The sequence below is a fragment of the Felis catus genome, chromosome A3, assembly GCF_018350175.1.
Source record: "Felis catus isolate Fca126 chromosome A3, F.catus_Fca126_mat1.0, whole genome shotgun sequence".
Lineage (NCBI taxonomy): Eukaryota > Metazoa > Chordata > Mammalia > Carnivora > Felidae > Felis > Felis catus.
Genome location: NC_058370.1, coordinates 10883162 through 10907173, shown reverse-complemented (window position 1 = coordinate 10907173; position 24012 = coordinate 10883162). Strand labels below are relative to the sequence as shown.

Genomic DNA, 24012 nt, shown 5'->3' with positions numbered 1-24012 from the left:
GAAATTTGGAGGAAAGAGTATCAGGTCCGCGTTAGGCAGAATGACTCTGCAGAGGCGTCCACGTTCTAATTCCTAGAGCCTGTCAATCTGTTATGCAAAAGGGACTTTGCAGATGTTAAGATTATAGATCTTGGAATAGGGAGAGTAGCCTAGATCATGCAGGTGGGTCCAACCTAATCACATGTGCCCTTAAAGCAGAGACATTTTTGGTGAAAGGGGCAGGCGGGCTCTCTGGGATCTCTCTCTCTTTCTTTTAGGTTGTATTTATTTATCTTTGAGAGAGGGGGAGAGAGATGGAGTCTGCACATGTGAGCAGGGGAGGGGCAGAGAGAGGGGAGGAGAGAGAGTCCCAAGCAGGCTCCACGGATGTCAGCGCAGGGCCCCGAGTGGGGGCTCCAGCTCAGCAACCGTGAGATTACGACCTGAGCCGAAAAACCAAGAGCTAGATGCTTAACTGACTGAGCAGGTGCCCCCCTCCGGTCTTATTTCCAAGAGCACTAATCCCATGTCTGAGGGCTCCACTCTCATGACCTAATTACCTCTGGAATCTGTCACAACCTAGGAATTTAGGGAGGACATAAATATTCAGTCCACAATATTTGAAACCCATACCCTTTCTCTGCTGCCAGACCTCCTGCATTTCCATGCTATTTCACCTGACTCACGAAAGGCAGACAGAGACTCGGGTTAGAGGCTGCTTCTCTTCCTCCCCTGGAATAGCCCCCCAAGGCCAGAAAGCACAAACGGGCCCCCATGCCTTCTAGGAGCAGGACCTGGGAAAAGGTAGGGAGGAAAACACCCACACGTTAATTTTTTAGAGAAAAATTATTCTTTCATCCTCAATAAAGGTGCTGAGAAGTCCTGCAATAAAGAAACGTGCCTCACTTCCTTTAATCCAGTTTTTCCAAGGTTATTTTATGACGAGGCGTTGCCTTTTGCTTAACATTTCCTAATTGACACCCCTTCTATGAGCCAGGACTTAAATGTCTGTCATCGGAGAGAGACTTTCCTACAAAGGGCGAAGTAAATCAAACTCCTTTTCAGGCAAACCACACTTCCGTTCTGTTAAGGGTTCACTGAAGGAGTCCCATTTCAAATGTGTTTGTCATAAAGCAGGGACTCCAGCTCCCCTTCCAGTTTATCATTTGTGTGTCTGGATTGCATATTTCAGCCTTTGCAGCGGCCCGGCTCGGAAGGGTCTCTGAGGACTCGAGAAGCCATCTCAGACTCGGGGAGGGATCTGACATTTCCAAGCCTGAGAACCCAGTTTCGCTCTCTGAAAACTGAATAGCCGCGTGGCCTGCCTTGCCCGGGAGGTGTCGGTCTGCAGGGCTTTGAAGCTGCTCTCAAGATGTGAATGGTTGATAACGTTCAGGCAGACAGAATGTGCCAGATAAAGAAATATCCTGTCTGAGGCTCGCTGAGAGTGAGTGACAGGGGAGACGGGAGTGGGAATAGAATGTACGGAGAATGTTCCTAGCCAGACAATGTGATAGGTGTTTATTTTTAAAATCGTATTTACTCGTTAAGTAAGTAATACATTACCAGGGCACAAACTTCGTACACAGATGTAAACTTGTAAACTTGGAGCGTGTATCCCTCCCACGCACGTCCAGCTGGTCAGTTACCCTCCCAGAAGGTCACTGTGCCCTTCTCCTGCCATCTTATACGTGTAAAAGCAAATATGCAAATAAGTGGAACCCAAAAGTTAGCTTACTATATATACTGTTGTGCACCCTGACTTTTTCGCATGAAGATCGTTCTGTGGCTTTTCATATGGGACTGATTTATCCCTGCTGACTGCATGTGCCATTTATGGCACATGGATTTGTTTCCTAGATCCCCTAGGAATAGACTTTTAAAATGTTGTTAATCTTTCTACACTAGGTTAGTGGTCCTCACCTCAGGGTGATTTTTGTGCCTCTCCCAGAAGGCATTTGGCAATATTTAGAGAGACTTTTTTTTTTTAATCCAAGTTAGTTAACATATAGTGTAATAATGATTTCAGGAATAGAATTTAGTGATTCATCACTTACATATAACACCCAGTGCTCATCCCAACAAGTACCTTCCTTAATGCTCCCCACCCATTTAGCCCTTCTCCCCACCCAACACCTGGCCAGCAACCCTCAGTTTGTTCTCTGTATTTAAGAGTCTCTTATGGTTTGTCTCTCTCTCTCTGTTTTTATCTTATTTTTTGCTTCCCTTCCCCTGGGTTAATCTGTTTTGTTCCTTTTTTCTTTTTTGAGGTTTATTTATTTTTGAGAGAGAGAGAGAGAGAGAGAGAGAGCATGAGTGGGGAGGGGCAGAGAGAGGGAGACACAGAATCCGAAGCAGGCTCCATCCAGGCTCTGAGCTGTCAGCACAGAGCCCCACGCGGGGCTCGAACTCATGAACCATGAGATCATGACCTAAGCTGAAGTCGGACGCTTAACCAACTGAGCCGCCCAGGCGCCCCTCATCTGTTTTGCATCTTAAATTCCACATATGAGTGAAGTCATATGATATTTGTCTTTCTCTGACTTATTTCGTTTATCATAATACATTCTAGTGCCATCCACATTGTTGCAAATGGCGAGATTTCATTCTTTCTGATGGCCGAGTAATACTCCACTGTATATACATCCCACATCTTCTTTACCATTCGTGAGTCGATGGACATTTGGGCTCTTGTCATACTTTGGCTTTTGTCGATAACACTGCTGTGAACATGGGGGCGCATGTGCCCCTTCGAAACAGCCCTCCTGTACCCTTTGGATAAATACCTAGTAGTGCAATTCCTGGGTCACACACAGCAGTTCTATTTTTAGGTTTTTGAGGAACCTCCAGACTGTTTTCCAGAGCGGCTGCACCAGTTTGCATTCCCACCAGCAGTGCAAAAGAGATCCTCTTTCTATTTGGAGAGACTTTTGGTGAGGGCAGTGGTACTGGCTTTTTTTCTCCTGCCGTCTTATACATATATAAGCAAATATACAAATAAATGGAACCCAAAAGTTAGCTTACGATATATACTGTTATGCACCCTGGCTTTTTTGCATGAACATGATTCTGCATCTTTTCATATGGGGCTGATTTATCCCTGGTGAAACAAGTTCACTAGATGCATGAGGCCAGGGTTGCTGGTAAATACCCCAGGTGCATGGGACAGCCACCTGCAGCTTGCTCAGAATATCAGCAGTGCCAGGGCTGGGAAGGCCTGTGCTTGGTGACATCCTCAGCACGTAGGTTGGGCGTGGGGAATCAGGGAAGGGTGACGTGTCACATCCGAAGGCACAGAACTGGGGCAAATGCTCATGCCATGAGAATGCTTCTCTTTTGAGAAAGGAGAAGAAAGCTCTCAAGTCTACGTCCTGTCAGAGTCCAGAGGAGACATGTCTGGAAGGGGTCCCCACCCTCAGCAGGGAAGGATTCCTCTCGTCCCTCTGTGCCATTTATCCCCTAGATTCCAGCTAGGAACTCCAGAAGGGTGGGTAGCAGATGTAACCACCCCCAACAAACCAGACGCCGTCATTAAATGGAATCTTGAAGCTTTTAATTACCAGCATATTAGCATATTACGAATGGAGAAGCAGCGTTTAGTATATAATAGCAGAGGCATCGGGAAGAAATGCCTATTTTTACTGCTAATTAAGAGAATATTTCTGAATAGTTAGAGAATTAATTGTACTTTGATACATCTTGATAAGGAAGCTAATTGGATAAAGATTGTTTTTTCCTTTCCATATCATAATATTTGCAGGCGGATGGCATTGTTCAGGCTGAGAAAGTGTGATGATATCAACACATACCGTCTCCTCCCTCAGAAGTATTTAATGCATTAGCTGGCCTCCTCTGCACAGGACATTATTACGATTATTTACGTCTGCACGTCGCTTCACGGTTTCCCAACACATCCACGCGCACTATCACGGGTGGGATGGCCGGGATATTATTATCCCCTTTTTACGGGCGATAAAACAGCTGGGAGGGACTTAAGGGAGTTGTTAAAGGTCAACAGCTCAAAACAGGTGCGGCCAGGATCTGCACGGTGGCCCCATCACGGAATGTCTGCTTCTGGACTATGGATGATTCTTCATTTTCTCTGTAACCTGCAGGGCCCGGGGCCTCCCTGGTGGATGCGTGCAAAGCATTTGACCGGGGAGCGGGGAGTAACATAACAAAGCCAGAGCAGAAGAATCCTCGTGGTCAAGAAGACCTGGGTTCAAATCCCAGCTCTGTCTCTTCTGGTCGTTTGACTTTGGGGACGTGAATCAATGTCTTTGAACCTCAGTGTCCTCACCGGTAAGAGATCATGATTCTCATGGGTCTGTTGTCAGGTTGCTCAGTGTGACACCTGGGGTGAGGTGGATTCCAGTTATCGTTATTACCGCTGCCCGAATTTGCTGGTTTGTCAGATGTTTCTGATTGTAGCTGGGGCTTCACACGTGCACATACATCAGTCCCAGATGCACGTGGCTTCCACGTGTGGGTGCCTCTTCTGGGATGTTGCTTGACTCTAAGCCCCGCTAGTCCTGCCCATGCTGGGGAGCAGGCCCCTTTGGTCACCCTGGCCACCAGATTTCCGTCCTCATGGTACCTGGTCAGCCCGGCAGCTAAGGAGGTTCCTGCCTTTGGGGCATCTACTAGCGGAGGTCACCCAGGGAGCTGCTGGGGCCCCAGCACGGCACCGTCTTTGGGGAGATGACTGTCCGAGTTATACACACTGCCTATTCCTCCTCAGGGTGAGTGCACGCGGTCAAGGTCATCTAAGGTGAAGCCAAAGTCTAGACCTCACACTGTACCTGGAAGCACTCCTTCCCTTCAAATCCCAGGTTCGGTTGCTGAGTCAGATTCCGTCCTTGAGACAACTCTCTCCAGAGCCCATCCATCCGGATGACGATGGTTCTGGTCTGCCCAGAATCCCGGCCTCTTTATTTTGCTAACTGACCCTTACTTTTACTTTGGGGAACTACCTGTTCTCCACTCTCAGTCCCTGCTGTTCAAGAAGGGCTCACTCCAGATCTTTGGTGCCAAGAGTGGCCATGTGACCAGGCCTGACCAGTGAGATTGCTTATTCCCGTTAGCCACAGAGACTGATTTAGGGATTGGCATGTGACCAAGTCAGGCCAATTGCAGCCAATCCCAGGACTTTTTTGCAGGAATGATTAGCAAAGACAGGACTTCTCTGCTGTGGTTGCTCAGTGGGTGGGAAGTACACCTGGGACTGTAGAGGCCATTTTGCATGGACATGGTGGGGTACTTTCCAGGAAAGAAGCCGACACAGGGGATAACAGAGACCAGAGATGGCCAGAGACACATTCCTGATGATATCACGAGCACCTGGATCCACTCATTCCTGAAGGTTGCACGTTTGAGTTGAGTTTCTATCATTTGCATTCAAGCCAGTCTCTGCTAGTTCAGGGTCCCATGTCTACCCCTGGCATTTGAGCTCCTTTCAACTCCTCCCCCTCTGGCCGGCCAGAAATGCAGAAATTCCCCTGAATTCCACTACTAGGCTGACCTCAAGGCCTTTTCATAGGCGTCTAAGCAAACAGACACCTTCAAGAGGGGGATGGAGAAAGAAAACGTGTGTCCTAACTTTCCATGTCGAATCTCTGCAGCCTGGCCGAGACACTGTCTTACATTTTATCAGTCTTCTTTTCCCCATTTATTTTCCAAGACCATCTTTGAAACTGGCCATTTTCAAGAGGAAATGACATAGATTATTTTTTCATGATGGCTGCCCTTTTGTAACCCGGCAGATGTTTAATTAAAATTTTCATTACCTCCTAAAGTTAACATAGAAATTCATCTATTATGGCAGTGTGAGGACCCATCTCTGAAACTCCCCTTTGGTACTTCAGCTAAGCATCCTATCCTTAGCCAAACCCCAGCACCTTCTCCCTCCGCGTTGCTGGGTCGTGCAGACGGCAGTTGAATAGCCCTGAACTTCAGCTTAGATCATCCTCCTTTATGGCATTGCTCTTGAACTGCCCCCCTCCCTGCAGCCCCAAGCATGTCTCCTTTTTCTGCTCCCTTGTCCCCTCACTGAGCCCTCTCAGTGCTGTGACGCTCTATGCTATGACGTCTTTGCCTGTCTTCCTTCCTAAGCCCCTTGAGGCCAGTGACTCCTACCAGAGTGTATAGGCATTTTGCTCTGGTTTTTATTCATTGCCATCGTCCCACAGCTTAAAACAGCGCCTGGTACTTCATAGGTGCTCAATAAATACGCAGTAAACGCACTTCTGCGCCCCATGCGCTTTGCAGAGGGCTCGGCACCTGTAAGAGGGAAGCAATAAGGAAAGTTGTTCCCAGTGTCTCCGCTACCATTTTCTCCAAGCTTCGACCACCGTGGGCTTTTCTCTGTCCTTCCGTCCCATCAGACACCAGCTGCCTGTCTCTTCGTGTATTCATTTCACGTATCCCCCGCATGCTTCCTGGTGCCTAGGCTGTGTCAGCCCAAGCTGGGGTGAACGGAGAACGTCTACCAGATACTCTGCACGACCTTTCATCGTAACCACAGTGCTGTGAGGACGGCATACTGGTCCCCCGTCACAGATGTAGAATCTAAGATTCCAAGAGGTCAAAGGGTCCGAGACCACCCGCTCCGGTTCTCATATACGTGCATCCTCTTTACGGCTATGGCACCTGTTTCCGGAGAGGCGGGATTGGTATCTTCTGTTTCGAGGGAAAGACCGGAGGAACCTCCCATAGGCTTTCAGAAAACAGACAGTTCAAACTTGCTTGTGTGGGTTGCTCTGCCTTTTTTCCCTGCAAGGGGGACCCCGCCATCTCTCCTTTTCTGGGAAGCATGAATCCCTCTGTGTTTCCTGACAGACCCGATTCTGAACCTTCTGGGCCCCGAGCAGACACCCTTAGCTATTCCTGACTTCGGGACGGAGAGGGTAGCTGATGCCAGAGTGGGGAGCCACTTATAACAGACTTAATGTGGATATAACATGTCAATATTGCACATACATAGCTGTATATGACAGTGCTAAATAATTCAGAGAGAAAGCTGCCAACTCAGTGCCTTTTAATAGTAAATAATTCAAGTAGCCTTTACACTTCCCCCGCCAGTAGAGCAGTATATCTGCCTGCTGTGTGAGAGAAGCAGGAGCCAGAGAATAAAAATGTAAGGGCCATTATGGCTAGAACATTCTCCCCCATGTGTGTTTACATAGTGCCGTGGGCAACACAATCTGCATCTGCCCTTTGATTTAGGGGCACGACAGTTCACACTTGGAGCACGCTGGCTCTTATTACACATTTTAAAGAGCAAGGGAACAAGAAAACAATTTGCCCAGACGTCTACTCTGATTAAAGGCTAGCAAGCACGCTGTTGTGCATATATGCATTTGTTAGCAACTTAAGTAACTCTCCGGCAACTGTTCAAAGTGAGTTATAGGCTTCAAAGCTGTGGGCATCTTGAATAGTACAGCATCCTACTGTGTAACTCAGGAGTCTGGGTTCTAGCTATGCAGCCCCCGGCAAGTGATGAAACTTTCTTAGGCCTCAGTTTCTTCACCCATATAATGGGTTCAATAATAGTACCTACTGCATGTGATTATCAGGAGGACCAAAGGGGAGGTTATATGTCAATGGTTTGGCCCAGGCCTGGGCACGTACAAACAGCTCCATAAATAGGATCCCTTGCCAACAGTAAATCAAGCCCCTCCCTCTACTAAGGAGCTTGCTGAGGCTCAGAGCGGGAGGTGATAAGCCCGCACAGCCATACCTCGTAGGACAGGGGCAGAGGTCAAATCTTCCCCCTCAACATCTAAGTGAACTTACGGCAGAAGAAAGTGACAGCGTGCTCCAGGGAGCTGGGATGTGGCCAAGAGACGTGTCGTAGCTAAAGAATTCTTTCGAGTATTCAGTTTTGTCATACAGAGGTTGCGTTTCTCTGTGTTTTAGTATCAAATAACATTAATTCCTTTTATTGAACACATACTTATTTAGCCCCTTGGCACTGGGAATATAGCCATGAACAAGACAGATCAGGTTCCCACTCGCATGTAGACAATAAGTGGATCAACTGACAGATCATTTTATATTATGGTAAGGACAAGGGAACCGTAAAATGTGGTAAGGCCTAGAGGGTGAGTGGTAGCTCCTTCTATTAGGAACTGGGGGTCAGGGAAGTCTTTTGGCCTCCCTTGGGAGGAAGGGAGGTGACATTTGAGCAGAAACAGGAATTATGAGAAGGAGCTGGGCATGCAGTGAGCTGGGACAGAGAATGGCAGTGGAAAGGTCAGTATGTGCAAAGGCCCTGAGGTGGGGCAAGTTGGATTACTTCTCAGAATCTGCAATAATTTTCTTCATGGTTGCATTCGCTTTGGGGGCTGCTATAGCGAATCACCACACGCTGGGTGGCTTTAAACAACGGAAGTGTGTTTTCTCATAGTTCTGAAGGCCAGAGTCTGAAATCAAGGTCAGCAGGGCCATGCTCCCTCTGGAGGTTCTAGGGGAGAATCTGTGTTTTGCCTCCTCCGGCTCGGCTGGCTCCTGGCAATCTCTGCTGTTCCTTGGCTTGCAACTGTAGTATTCCAATCTCTGTCTGAGCCTTCATATCACCTTCTCCTCTCCCATCTGGCAAACACGTGCCTTTGCCTCGCTCTGAAAAGTAGATTTATAAGAGTGATTTTGTGATTGGATTTAGGGCCTGCCCAGGGAATCCAAGATAAGCTCTTCCTCTCGGTATCCTTAAAGCAATCACATCTCTTGCCATACAAGGTAATATCCCCTCTTTTACCGTGTAAGGTAACATTCGGTGCTGGCGCGTCTTTCGGGGGCCACCCTTTAGCCCCACTACAACAGTTGAGGAAGGTGGGCCAGGTTCTCGACACTGAAAGCAACCACAGAAAGGCAAAACCTCACCTCTGTTTTGAGTTGAGCTGAGAACAACAGTCTCCAGCTGTGACAGATATCTCGGACAACCTCAGCTTTTACAAATTCAGAACTAGCTGCAAACTTGCCGTGGGGCGGGGGCGGGGGCGGGGGCGGGGGCGGGGCCCTGCCGGCGGGGGTGTGGCTGTGTGGCCCGAGGGGCTTTTCCATCTGTGCTCTCTGCGGTCCTGTTTTCTTTCACGAGGCCTTGCGATGTGGCAGGCCCTGTGCCGAGCTTAAACGACCCTCCTCCTCCGGGAGCTTGTTAGGTGCGGGTTGTGGGCTCCTCTCTTACGGATTCTCGTTTAGTAAGATTCCTGGAGGCTGAGGTCGGGAGGCTGCATTTTATTTTATTTTATTTTTAATTTTTTTTTCAACGTTTTTATTTATTTTTGGGACAGAGAGAGACAGAGCATGAACGGGGGAGGGGCAGAGAGAGAGGGAGACACAGAATCGGAAACAGGCTCCAGGCTCTGAGCCATCAGCCCAGAGCCCGACGCGGGGCTCGAACTCACGGACCGCGAGATCGTGACCTGGCTGAAGTCGGACGCTCAACCGACTGCGCCACCCAGGCGCCCCCGGGAGGCTGCATTTTAAAGGAGCACAGCAGGTGATTCTGCTTCAGATGCGGGCTCTCTGTGGACCCTCAGAACCACGGGGAGGGATGCTGGTGTAGCGGGGAACTCATGTTGAACTGCTAGATGGTTGTGAGGGAAAAATTTTCCAGTCTCACACTCCATTTGGTGCAGATTGAAACAACACACACGATTGCAGGAAGGCTCAGGTTACCCGGAATGCTTTTTTGCTCCTGGACCGTGCTCACCGAGGGGATGAATCTGACGCAGGCTCCCGGGGTTGGAGAGAGCTTTGCAGGGAGGGACGCAGGGCTCGAGCACTGCTCAAGGAGCCTGACTGAGCAGGCTCGGTTGCCTCAGCTGTACATGCACTGGCCCTAAGGTCCTGGCAGATCACGGCCCTGCCTGAGCCTCGCTTTCCCAGTCTGTGAACTGGGCTCACAGACTACCATTTGCCTCCAAGAGTCATTAGGGTTTGGAAGTTAAAAATCCAGAGCACGTCTGGACTTTCCCAGCCCCTGAGGGCTGCTAGGTTAGCCTGAGTCAGTGTTTCTCAAAGGGCTGTGACACGGGTGGTGTGCTTGGGGGTTTCTAAGACCACCTCCTGGACTGATGATTCGAGAAGAGACTCCTAGCACATGGCCACCCTCAGGGCTTGTTACAGTGAAAGACGCAAAGAAATCAGCAAAGGGAAAGTCACATGGCTGAAGTTTGGAGAAAACAACGGCCAGTTGCCAAGGGTCTCCTCCTGGGTGACTCCCACCAGCGATTAATTCCCCAGCAACGAATTCTGACCACATCTATGCGATGTGGTCAACCAGGGGAACTCGTCAGGGACTCACGCGGGCAGCCTCTGTCTGGCACGGACCAGAATTTCAGGCTCCCAGAGAGAAAGCAGGCGTGCAGCCCAAACTATCCTGTTTGTACCAACACTTCCGGCATAGTGAGCCACCCTTCTCGTTGATGGTGGCTGGGACCCCCTACAGAAATCTAAGTTCTGGGTACCAGCCGAGGGCCAAACTTACAGGTAGGCCTTTCACAGAGCAGCTGGGGCTGCTGTGGGAGCTCTCCTCTGCACGAGCCGTGTACGTAACGGTCGTCTTCCGTTCCTTCCCTGACCTTCGGGTGTTCAAAACCCCTTTCCGTGCCTGGGGAGTCTCCCAACTTGCAAGACAAAAGTCCACCTCTCGTGAGAGACGCCGAAAATCTCAAATACTCGTTTTCCTAGCCGTCTTTGAAGCTAGGTGACACGACCTCAGTTCCTGCCAATCGGACGAGGCCACCCAGATTTGGAACTGGAAGCCAGTGACAGGGACAAGAGGGGACCACGCTTGTTCTCCTGTTTCAGGGGTGGTAATGGCAACAGGTGCACTGTCAGAGGCCGGGGTCCAGCCCTGCTGGTGGTGGTGGTGTGCTGGCGCATTCCGGAATCTTCCCTGGGCCAGTTCCGCAGGGCGCTCCGGGAACACACTCTTGTCTTAAGTCGGACAGGGTTGGGTTTTGTTTCTTAGGGAGGAAGGTAATCTTAAGATGATGCTAAATGAGATCAAGTCACAGAGAGAAATGTTCCCTTTTCCATTCTCCTTCGACCTTTCTGATTCGTTAGGAGGAGGTCTGTTTGCTTCTAGGTCCTTAAATCCCTTTAACCTCCTTCTAATGCCTGTGAATCTCCCTTTTATTGTATTTTCCCCCCAGTTTTATTGAGCTATAGTTGACATACAAAACTGTAAGATATTAAAATGTATACTATGGCAATTTGATCTATGTATACACCATGAAAGGACCCCCTCCCCTCCCCACCCCACCCCACCCTCCCCCACCATGAGAATCTCCCTTTTATTTTATTTATTTATTAATTTTTAATACATGAAATTTATTGTCAGATTGGTTTCCATACAACACCCAGTGTTCATCCCAAAAGATGCCCTCTTGAATATCCATCACCTACCCTCCCCCCCTCCCACCCCCTCATCAACCCTCAGTTTGTTCTCAGGTTTTAAGAGTCTCTTATGCTTTGGCTCTCTCCCACTCTAACTTCTTTTTTTTTTTTCCTTCCCTTCCCCCATGCGTTTCTATTAAGTTTCTCAGGATCCACATAAGGGTGAGAGAATCTCCCTTTTAAATAAGGACAGAGCAGACTGGAGGCCAGTGTCAGTATCCAGCTAGGATTTTAGGATTTAATGATGCGGGTATTACAAAGTGTTTATTTCGCGGTTACCTCCTATTTATGGCAAGTATTTATTATATGGTAATGACATATTGTTTCCTTTTAAAATCAAAGCACTTAAGGAGTGCCTGGGTGCCTCGGTCGGTTGAGTGTCCGACTCTTGATTTCAGCTTAGGTCATGATCCCAGGGTCATGGAATCGAGCCCCGCATTGGGCTCTGCACTGAGCATAGAGCCTGCTTAGGATTCTCTCTCTTCCTCTCTGTCCCTCCCCTGCTCACACTCTTTCTCAACTTAAAAATAATAAATAAATAAATAAATAAATAAATAAATAAATAAATAAATAAAAGCACTTAAGTAAAAATCATTATCTAATTCACAAAAAATTAAATAATAGTACAGTAGTATATGGTGAACATAGTTCTTGAATGAAAGGCTTTGGGGAGCACTGCCTCTGGGACTCGAATTTGGCCTTTCGGGGTCCACTGAAGTTTGTGGAGGAGCTCTCAGCAAGTGCAGCCAAGCTCCCTGGAAACCCAGGATTATGGGGAGGGGCCTGTTGTACCCCTGAGCCGGGAGCCCTTCAACCCAGGCCGGGAAGACACAGCAGGTGGCCCCTCCTCCCCCAGCACCGCCTCTGTGGCATGGGGACAGGGTGACCCTCCCAGGATGATCACGCCCCTGAGCTGACCCAGTGCAACGCTGGGCGGGAAACGCTGTCACAGACTCTGCTATGACCAGAAGACGTGGTGGGGGTCATTCAGTGCACCCCCTCATGGCAGAGATGGCGTGGTTTTCAGGGGTGGGGCTCCGTGGCTCAGAGCTGGGTTTGGGGACCCGGTCAAGCTGCCTTCCACAGCCCCTGCTTGACTTTGGGTGGAGTGATGGGGCCGAGGGTGGGGTGCAGACCTGGCCTGGGGGCTCCACCTCGCCCTCCGGTTCTCCAAGCTCAGGCCACACAGGCCTCCACCCGTCCCTCCAACTCGGGGCCCAAGTGGCTGCTCCCCTTTCCCCTTCCTGGAAGGTTCTTCTTACCCATCTCCCACCACTGCCTGGGTGAACGGCCCCCACCATCGCCTTGTTAGGGACGGCTTCTCTGCCCACCACCTGCCAGGGTCACCAGTCACTCGCCAACACGCACCTTAGCTTCCTTTCCTCATAGCATTTCTCATGGCCTGAAATTAGGTTCTGTGCAGTGTCTGTCACCCCACTAGAATGTGAGTTCTCTGAGGGAAGGGCCAGGGAAGCTACAAGATTTGGGGGCCCCACGAGAAAATAAAAATTGGGCCCTTGTGACTAAGAACTGATTGATGAAGAATTTCAAGACCACGGGCACCTGGGTGGCTCAGGGGGTTAAGTGTCCGACTCTTGATTTTAGTTTAGGTCATGACCTCAGGGTCATGGAATCGAGCCCCACATGGGGCTCTGCGCCCCGCGTGGAGCCTGCCTAAGATTCTCTCTCTCCCTCTACTGCCCGTGGTCTCTGCTGACTAACTGACTGGGCTATGAGAGTCCAGAGCTGATGGCTTTAGCGGCTACTTCATCTGCAAAACAGAAAGGAAATACTCCTAACCATTGATTACTGAGATCAGCTTATCTGTTAAGATTTAAAGGCAGGGCTGGACCAGGAGGGCCCTGGAGGCTGGGCGTGGGTGGGACGTTTATTCTGAGAGCAATCCTCTGAGAGGCTGTGCGGCTTTACAGCAGGGCTGGAACAAGGGGAGGCCTCATTGTAAAATATCGCCCGAGCGGGAACTGGAGTGAGCCGTCCTCTGTGGCGGCCCCGACGACCAGATGGAAAGAAGTGGGGTTTGATGGTGTAAACCCACGTCGGGTAGACCCCTGGGTCCTGCCGTACCCGCCACGGATGCGCTGGGGGAGATCCGAAGGCCGTTGTTTCGCTGGGGAAGGGCCCGGTGGTGCGGGTCCCGACTCTGTCCCGGCTTCGCTGCGCACACACACATTCCCTTCCATGTCCCAGCCCTTCCCCGGATCCCGAGGGACGGAAGAGATGGTTTATGCTGAGCACACTACACACCCCATAAAAGTTAAGTGTATTTATACGTATCAGGCAGGCCTGGAAGGCCCGCAGCGGAGTCAGGACGGGAAGCAAAGCAGCCCTTGGAAGAAACCCCTGAGAAGCAGTGACATGTGGCCAGGGACTCCAACTGGAGGAAAGGTGTCCCCTCGGTGGAGCCCAGAAAGTCCCAGTTTCAGCTGAATTACCTCCAATGTGCAATGACTCCAAGGCATGAGGGGGAGGGAGATTTCAGACGAGCTGACGTTCTGGGGTAAGACAGCAGTATTTTCAGGTGAGCGAGGATGATTCATAATCCCTAGGGCACCTTCCCCAGCAAAGAGCCACTTCTTTTGGAGATCACCAAACACAAGGTGAGGAAAAAATAATAATTACAGGAAGTCCCTCTCCCTCCCTTGAGTGTTTGATATGCCCAGCCCCGTCCCAAGGCATTGACGTATCTGTGAGGTTGATGTAATATCTCAGGCACAGGAAGGCTACATTTGCCCAAGGTCATGGGCCAGAAGGCCTCAGAGCCAGGGTTCAAACTCAGGCATCTGGCCCCAGGCTCCTGCTTTCACCACCATGCAGAGGCGTCCCTGCCTGGTGTTCGGATGGCCCTGGCAGTAGGGGTTTGCCCTGCTGGCCAAAGTGCTTGGAGGCCTTTGCAGATGCCTCCCTCCTAAGGACTGATGCCCAGAATCAGCTTAGTGGTAGGACTTGATGGGAACGATCACATTTGATTCTCACGCCTACCCCTTGTCCCCATTGTACAGATGAGGAAATAGAGGCCCTGAATGCTTGTGCACATTGTCCAAGGCCCTCAGCCACTAGGCAGCCAAATAAGCCTGGACTTTAGGGCTGACCAAAGCCTTCTCAGTTTTTTTTTGTTTTTTTTTTTGAGACTTCCAGAAATGCAACCAATTTCTGTACATTGATTTTACATCCTGCGACTATGCTGAATTCATGTATCAGCTCTAGCAGGTTTTTTTTTTGGTGGAGTCTTTCGGGTTTTCCACGTAGAGCATCATGTCGTCTGCAAAGAGTGAAAGTTTGACTTCTTCCTTGCCAGTTTGGATGCCTTTCATGTCTTTTTATTGTCTTATTGCTGAGGCTAGGACTTCCAGTACTCTGTTGAACAACAGTGGTGAGAGTGGACGTCCCTGTCGTGTTCCTGATCTTAGGGGGAAGCCTCTCAGGTTTTCCCCACTGAGGATGCTACTCCAGCGCGTGGGCCTTTATTTCTGTGTTCTTCAAAGCCGTGCTATCCTTGTTCTTTCGATAGGCGTGGTGACTCAGAGAGGTTAAGCACTCTGCCTGAGGTCACACAGCCGGTAAGTGGGGAGATGGGACGCGAACACAGGTTGGTCCAAGTCTAATACACTCTTTCTACTCTTCAAGCTGTTTAGGCTGACCGTGATTTAAAATTGTGGAGCATCTTCCTTTTTAAAATGGATTTTTCTAGGGGGAGGTGTATAGGGATGGCCTTGATAGGCAGACCAAGAGCTTGGACTGGGGAGGCAGAGGGACCAGGGTTCTAATACAAGATCTGCCTCTCACTGGCAGCGTAACCTCCGTGGGTCATTCTCTCTGAGTGTCAGGATGACAAAAAGAACACCACCTCCAGGCTGGTTGCCAGGATGAGGTGAAGGAGCCTACTAGAAACACACAGACTCCCAATGGCAGGGCTTTGTGTACGTGTGCTCCCATTATCCAGATTAGTGCTTGACAAATGCCTCCGGAAGAAGGAGAAGGAATAAGGGAGGGAGGAAGGAGGAACCCACGAAAATGGTGGCTACTAATATAATCTCATCCACCTTCTGAATATCCTCCTGAAGAACAAAGGGGGCAGAAGAAATTCTACCCATGTCGTAGGTGGGGAACAGAGTACCTGCTTGGGTAAGAGGAGGCCAGAGCAAGCCCAGTGCCACTCGGATTTCTTTGCCTCTTTGTTCCTAACCGTGATCTCCTCCATTTTTTTTTTCTTTCCCCTACTGCAAAATGTCAGAACTTCAACATGACAAAGTGCAGGACAAAAACAAGGAGGAGTGGCTTGGGCTCCCTCGCGGCCCCTCCTCATCCTTCTGGGCTGGGCTCCCAGGCCTGTCTGCCCAGGAGCAGAGCGCCCACCATCAGCGTGTCCTTGCACAGAACAGCCTCTCCCGGGGGAGGGGAGGGATCCTCCACAGATCACACCTTCTCCTTCAGAGTCCTGGGCTCGGAGGACACACAGCCCTTGCACGCCCAGGAGTCAGTTCCAGCAGGCTCTGCGTTTCATCTCAGAGATTCCAGATTGAGCTGTCAACCTGGACACCTGCCCCAAAGGGGGCCCAGGACTTCACAAGGGGGTTGTCGCCGGGGACGGGCTGCCCGTTTGATTAATTTCTAGCTAATCCATCTTTGATTTCTAGAGGCTGAAAATCTAGTGAGGGGCAAGCCTTGGCTGGTATGAACCATTTGGTTTTAATACTAGTTCTTAAAATATTGACAACAAATACTGAGCTTCATCTCAAGCCCCTGGAGTGCCTTCCTCTACCCAGGCCAGCATCCCCCGCCCCGCCGGGAAATCCGCACTATCCAGCAGTGAAAGGGTTAACGCCTGGCTCAGTGGGAGACCCTGCCCCAGCCCAGGAGTCATCATCCGTTCTGATTGGTCAGCCCTCCAGAGGCTCCTGATTGTTAAACATTCTGTACGTGACTCTGGAAGCGGTGCTTACTCTAAACCAGCCACAGGGCAAAATACTGCAGATGTCATCGGGGCCGAAGCAAGTCGACCACTCATCCATCCAGTGGGCAGCAAGTTTCTTTGGAAGATGTCCACCCTCACCCATGCTGGGCCAGGCCCCTTCTCGTGTCACCTGGTTCTTTCCTCCGCCTCCAACCTTAGCCTTTTCCCTGGCCTCCCCGACTTCACTACAAGCTCCCCAGCCAATGCATCTTCCACTCACGGCCAGCCAGACGGATGTGGTCACACCAGCTGGCTTCTTGCTGTGCTCAGGGTGAGACAGGTTGCTTTGGGTCTGTCACTGCAGTTTGTCTGTTTTTGGTCTCCCCTGTCGGATCTCAGGCTCCACCAAGGCTCCCCAGCATTTATATCCAGTGTCAGGCAAGCACCTGGAAAGGTGGATGCTTGGCAGATGTGTGCCGAACAGCAGAACGAGAAAGGAATGGATGAAAGGGCACTCAGTGTGCGGTCTGTAAGCGCCCAGAAAGAACCAGAGCTGTTTCCTGGGTGGGTTACCACCAGCAGGTAGAGACGAGACTGGCCTTCAAGACAGGGGGACAGCCACGCAAGGCTGGAGGACAGCCTGGCCTCCTCTCTAAGCAGAAAGATAAAATAAAGAAGAGATTGAGAGCCTGGGGCTCTGGAGCCCCAACACCCCAAGTTCAAGTCCCGGCTCCACTATTAACTAGCTGGCGACCTTGAGAAAGATGTCACCTTTCTCTTTCAAATGGGGACAATGATGATATCTACCTTATAGAACTGTTCTGAGGACTAAATGAGATCTCAGGTGTGGGTGACAAGTGAGCCAGTGTGCTTGACTCTGGGGAAGGAAGTGACATTTGCCATGTACTTTCCGTGCGCTCTCCGAGCTGAGCTTTTCAGGCCTTTCAGTGATCCTGTAGGCTTTCCCCTGGTGTCTCTGTTTGCCAGACGAGTCCCACATCCACCCCTGTGGAGCCCACCATCCCCAGCACTCAGTTCATTGTGGGTGGCCCAGCGTACAGTGACGGTTAGCCCTACGTAGACCTTAGGGCCGCCTGGGGAGCTGGCATAGATACCCACCCTTGGGCCCACCTTGGCCGAATGAACCAGAGTTTCCGGGAGTGGACCAAACGTGAGTATGATTTTGAAACCTCCCAGATGATCCTAATGGGGCTGAGAACCGCTGGCCTGTGTCTGGGTCTGAAGGCCGTGTGGTGGTCAAAACGAGTCCCAGGAAGGCAGGGATGGTGTAGGGTGGGGCCGTGGGGCTGGGAGCTGTGAATCACTTCTCACCCTGACTGCTGACAGCAAAGCCAGACTCTACATAGAGGGAACTCAGAAACGTGCTCGCACCCAGTGTGGGCACTGCCCAAAGTGTGGCTTCTAAGTGCTCAACACTATTGCTTAATGGGGTCTATGAGTCCCAGGCCTCTCTCACTTTTATGGGGCTCTCTGCTCTAGGCAGCTGACCTGTACCAGTCAGTGAAGCCTTTCTGTCTCTGTCTCTCTCTCTCTCTCTCAATTTTTAAAAATAGTTAACCAATTTTTTTTAACTTTATTTATTTTTAGAGACAGAGGACTGTGAACGTGGGAAGGGCCAGAGAGAGAGGGAGAGAGAGAATTCCAAGCAGGCTTTGCTGACGCGGGGCTCGAACCCATGAACCTTGAGATCATGACCTGAGCAGAATTCAAGAGTCGGTCGCTTAACTGCCTGAGCCACCCAGGTGCCCCCAATTTATTTTTAACTCTAAGCAAAACCATGCATGTAAGGCATATATTAATCTCTCAATAAGCAGTAAGTGTTATTAGGAAGCAACATCAAAAACAGTATTTTCAATGTCAGCCTTTAGAATTCTAACAGTAATACATGCTTTCTATAGAAAATTAGAAAATGCAGACAGATATGAGAAAGAACCCCCCCCCCCCCGTATTTTCACTAAAGATAGATACTTTTAACATTTTGGCAATTATTCTTTGAGGGTTTTTTGTTTTGTTTCTGATTTTTTGTTTATTTGTTTTTTGGGTTTTTTTTTTTTTATGGCCTTAAAAAATGTATCTATATATACACAGAAAAATCTGTTATATGCTCTGGGTCCTGCTTTTTTTCCCCCTGCTTAATACTATGTCATAAGTGTTTTCCCAATTTATTAGATACTCTTTGAAATCTAATTTTCACTGTATGGTTAGATACACATTTATTTAGCCAGCCTCTTGTTGATCATGCAACTTTTTATCTCTGTTATAAACGGTGCTGCCGTGAGCTCTTTACCTTTTATTAAAAACTGTGCTTGAGCTCGGTCAGACTTTCAATGGGCCCGTCCCAAAGGGCAGTCTCCTGGCCACAGTTCCGATTGGCCGGGCTCAGCTTTTGCCAGCACGCTTTGTGTCTACATGCCAGAGACAAACGGATTTCAGCCTTGACGGGTGGGCCCGGGGCTGCTCCGAGGCCCAATCTGTCACTCTCTGCCTCTTGGAAGGAGGCTCTGCTCTCTGCTGAGATGTACAAACACGTAATCCTTTTCGATCGGGCATTTAAACTCAGTCCATTCTGTTTCTGTTGCATGTGTGATATCTTCATTTATCGCCCTTGTCTTTCTTGTTTCATAGAACTTGGTGGGGGGCGGGGACAAGGGGGCATCTCCTAAGGTCCTCAAGAATTCAGGCCCTTAGCCATCCATCTCTGTAGGGACACGGCTCTCTGTCTTCTGCTAGGACACAGAAAGCCTTAAGCTCCCACTGCTGACACCCATTGCCAGCCTTGTTTTGTCTTACAATATGCATTGCTAAAGCCTTCTGACTTATGAACAAGCAGCTAATGGCTTCATCCATCCTCAGGATTGTGCCCCCGGAAGCCTTGGAGAGAAGGACCTCTCAGGATGATGGTTATATTAATCTACTTTGGGGCTCTCCTTGGCCGAAGGACATTAATGACTTCTGATCATCCTATGGCTGTTTGTCTTTGGGGAAGTGGGACTAAATCCAAAGGCTGATGTCACTTGGGAGCGTGACAACCCAATAACTCAGTTGCAACAGTGGTAGGAGCAAAGAATCTCCGGATACAAACAAAGTTGCAAAGAGAAGAGCGCTGGCAGGCAGAAATGAGGCATGCTGAAGCAATTCAGCCCTGTTTTATGTTTTTTTGTTTTGACGTTTCAAGTTGAGAGAACACAGCTTGGTTTTATAAAATAGTTTCAGTCCAGAGGGCAGACCACATGAAAATGTCCAAATGAGTCCTTACAGATGGAGGCCAGGACGAATGGCTCTTTACCTGCTTTGCCCTCCATTTTTTGCCCCAGAACCTTCTGGAATGTAATCCCCAGAGCAGATTGGAGATAGAGCATTGACTTAATTGTCAGGCTTACGTGAGCCCCCAGGATGTCTTCCTGCATGCACTGATTTTTTTTTTTCCAAATTGGCTGAGTTAAAACATGTAATAATTATACCCAAATTTGCACAGCCACTTTCTTCCTGAAAATCGATGTAATTTGCGTGCGTTATTTAGCTGTAGGACATCCTGGAGCCGGGTACCTCTTGCTGCTTTTGCAGAGGTGCTGAATGCCTTGGTTGAGGCGTCTGGGCCCTGGAGGGCAGCCAGGATGATTCAGGGCTTGTCTGTTCCCAAGTGAGCATGCCAGCTGAGTACCAGCAGCAGGTGCCAGTGACGCTTGGGCTGGCGTCCCAGCTTCAGCCCAGGCCAACTTTGAGACCTTGGTCTTTCTGTGTCGCACTTTTCTCATCTATGAAATGGGGATAATAATAGTCTCTGCCTCATGGAATTGTTTTGAGTCATAAATGAATTACTAGACATCAAGCACTACAAACACGGCCTTGTCAGTCGTTCGCTATTGTTTTATTATGCTCCAAGTGGTATTTGATGTTTATTTATTTTTGAGATAGTGGGAAAGAGAGAGAGAGAGAGAGCGCGTGAGCGAGAGGGGGAGGGGAGTGGGCACAGAGAAGGAGACACAGAATCCAAAGCACGCTCCAGGTTCTGAGTTGTCAGCACAGAGCCCAACACGGGGCTTGAACTCATGAACCATGAGATCACGACCTGAGCCGAAGTCGGACGCTTAACCGACGGAGCCACCCAGGCGCCCTGCTTCAAGTGGTATTTGGATTCCTTAAATAAGGATCACTGGGAACAGGGCTTCTCAAACCATAACGTGCACAAGAAACACTGTAGGTCTTGTTTAAATATAGATCCTTACTTGGTGGGTTGAAAGTGGGACCTGAGTCTACATTTGCAACAGGTTCACGTGACAACCAAGCTGCTGTTCAAGGACCACATTTTGAGGCGCAGGGACCTTGAGAACATAGATGAAAACTGTAGATTCCCAGGCCCCAGCTCAGACCCACAGATTCAGGATTATTCTCAAGCCTTAAATCTCCCGGAATCACCTGCCTACTTTTTAGATGTGTCACCCCTTCTTTCCATTTCTTGCTTTTGGGCTGAGACCGTCTATCTTACACCTGTCCCAACATTGCGTTTCAGGTGCACACAACTTGTCTGGTGTCACAGGCTCACAGCTGGAGAGGACCTCCGCCTCAGGATGAGTTGTACGTACCCTGGGTCTCACTCACACCTGAAAGATCATATTGAGATGAGACTTGGGGCTTCAGGTTTTAGAGTTGATGCCAGAAGAGTTCAAACTCTTGGGGGGTGGGGGGATGGAATGAATGTGTCTTGCGTGTGAGAGGGATGTTAATTTTGGGAGCCAGGGGGTGCAGAATGAACTGACTAGTGATCCCCCCACACCCTAGATTTCTATGTTGAAGCTCTGACTCCTAAGGTGATGATAGTTGGAGATGAAGCCTTTGGAGGTCATTGGGCTCAGCGGAGGTCACGAGGGTGGAGCCCTCGTGATGAGATTAACGCCCTGATGAGAAGAGACGCCTGAGCTCTTTCTCCAACGCAGGACGATGCAACGAGGGAGGGGCCGTCTGCAAGCCAGGAAGAGGGTTGTCACCAGAGCCCAGCCATGCTGGCCCCTGGTCTCAGACTTCCAGCCTTCAGAACGGTGACAAATCTGTGTGTGTAGTTTAACCACCCGGTCTGCAGTACTTGGCCGTGGCAGCCCAGGCTGACTGAGACACTACAGGCGGGGCTTAGGAGCCAAGGGCTTAACAAGCCTCCAGGTGACTTGAATGTCCCCAAGGTTGGCTAGACTGAGTTAATTTTACTGTAAGGAAGATGTGGCTGTTCAAAACGTGTGTGGGGGAGAGAATGTGTCATTCTTTATTGAGGGCCTAGTGTTCTTCTCCTGCTTTCTTCTCCTTCTTCTCTTTCTCCCTTCCTCCCAGGCCAGGCCGCAGAGCCCGGTGGTAAGAACGCTCTGGGTTTGCCTCCCGGCCCCCCTTCATTCACAGCTGGATGGCACCTCTGTTGAAGCAAGTCTCATACGGAGATTGTGTGAAATGGGCACGCGGGGACCGACTGGGGAAGCTGCTGGTCGCTGATCAAGTCCCACCGTGTTGTGGGGCCCGAGTTCTGTTGTCATATACGGTCTGGCCATTGTCGGCGCAGGCTAGGGTGTCTGGGTTTGTCCTCTTCTGCGTGATGCGCCTTGACCATGGTGCCTTGCCTTGTTCTTCTTGGGATCTCTTCCGCATAGAACTTCACATTTGGGGCTCACCAATGCTTGCCGAACGGTTGGATAAAAGACAAGGTCCAGCCGCCAAGTTACAGACCACTGAGCTGTTGCAGCCTAGAGGGAACTCGAAGGTTCATACCTACCTTATCTCAGTTCAAGCCAACAAATATCAGTGATCACGTGCCTAGAGTGTCAAGGCCCATACCTGAGGCCACAGAAGGGCCCGAGGGAGGCATGGAGACTAAATAACTATAATCTCTTCCAAGGCTTTCCCACTGCTGCCTTGCATTTGGGAAGTGGTTACACTAAAATGCAGCCAGTTAATCAGGTAGTTGTACAACACAAACAAAATCGCCTCTGCATATTGTTGTTTCCAAAATGATGTTAACCGACATGCTCTCATTTAATCTCCAAAACAGCATGGTGAGATAGGTATTATTCCCCCATTTTACTGATGAGCCAACTGAGGCTCTGAGAAGCTAAGCTGGCACCTGGCAGCGTGGGACTCGAATCCAGAGCCCAGCCTCTTCCACACACTGGAGGTGGGGCGTGGGAAGGAGAAGAGGAGGGTCTGGGCGGGGGGAACAGAGGTGCTGCTTCCACGGAAGAGGGAGGGACGCTGGGCAGGTGGACAGCAGATGTCAGATGTCTCTGCACATAATGCCCATCACGGGAGGGGGGTGGTCTGTCTCCCCCCCCCCCCCCCCACACACACACTGAGCACATAAATGAAAAGCAGGTCCTCAGTTTGCAAAGTGGGAACAGGTTCAGCAGGCTTGTGAGTGAAGAGATGCCTGAGCTGAATCTTATCTAACTTCTGGCTTCAAGACCATCATCAGGGAGGGAAATGAAAGCCATACCCGTGTTTACACACAGCCCCCTCCCCCCGCCAGCCCCAGGGAGAGGTTCGCACCAGCAGCCTTCTCCGTGAGCACGGGAGACATTCTGGGCCGTACTGGGCGTACCGGGCCGGTGGAGGGAGGAGGTGAGGGGCCTGGCCCACGAGCCAGCTCTGCATTGAGTCCAGACTCGAGAGCCACGCGGTTCAGCCTTAGCGGAGGTCAAGTTGACAGAAACCAGAGCAGGGCCGAATGCCACCCTGGGGTGTCTGGGTTGCAGGGAATTTCGTCCAGTCTCGGCCCACCTCTGAGGTCCTTTAGGACCCCGGCAGCTGGGCAGTGTGTCCTGGGGGGACCAGTCAACCCGTTCTGGCAGAGGCCCACTGGCTAAACGCCTCCCAGTCCTATGCTGGCTGGAACCTCCCCCCCCCCCCCCCCGGGGTATTTTGTGCCCTTAGAGACACTGCGGTAACGTTCAAGAAGCCTAAAACAGGCTGCCCCTGGCTGGCGTTGGAAGAAATTCAATCTCACTGGTAATAAAAGATAAGTACATTAAAACAAGATGTAGTTTTATTGTTTTATTTCCCTGGCTGAAAGACAGGCCAGGATTTAAAAGAAAAGATAATAATACTCCACGTGGGTTGGGGGTGGGGAAACGAGTCCTCGTCCACACTGCTGGCTAGGAGGAGCACCTGGATTCTTAGGAGGCCTTAGGGGCGGGCATAACCTTTGACCCCAACCATTTTCCTTACGGGCAGTAATCTAAGAGGTAGTGGGAGACATGTGCAAAGATGTACCTGCCAGGGTGTGTGTTGGAGGGTTTATATTTGGAGAAAAGTTGAGGTCCAGCAAGAGATAACCACGTGGCATAGACACGTGGCAAATTCTAAGCAGTCATAAAATTGCCACACCACTTTATGTAATGCTATAGAAAGATGCTCCAGATATATTGTTGGGTAGAAAATAAGGTGATAAAGTAACATGCCTGGTGTGATCTTGGTTTTGTGAAAAACAAACCCATCTGCCTACAGACGGATTATATATATAAATGAAAATGTATACATGTGAATGTATATATGTGCATCCATATGAATGTGCATATATTATATATGGAAAATATTAATAATCCTTACCTCCATGTGATGGTACGATGGGTGAATTCTGTGCTTCCTAACTTTATTCTAAGGAGAACGTGATTATTTGAATGACACGAATGGAATTTCTTTAGAGGCCAAGAACCAGGCTGCAA

At 49.9% G+C, this 24012-nt stretch overlaps 2 long non-coding RNA genes across 2 annotated transcripts; one reads left to right on the top strand and one right to left on the bottom strand.

Moving 5' to 3' along the window:
• Positions 1–7857: 7857 nt before the first annotated feature.
• Positions 7858–8871, bottom strand: LOC123384274. Its single transcript, XR_006595088.1, has 2 exons — positions 8735–8871; positions 7858–8598 (listed from the first exon to the last, which is right to left on the bottom strand). It is a non-coding gene; the product is annotated as an uncharacterized LOC123384274 (long non-coding RNA).
• Positions 8872–15648: 6777 nt separating this feature from the next.
• On the top strand, positions 15649–23324 carry LOC109497934. Its single transcript, XR_006595087.1, has 2 exons — positions 15649–17465; positions 20826–23324. It is a non-coding gene; the product is annotated as an uncharacterized LOC109497934 (long non-coding RNA).
• The last annotated feature ends 688 nt before the right edge of the window (positions 23325–24012 follow it).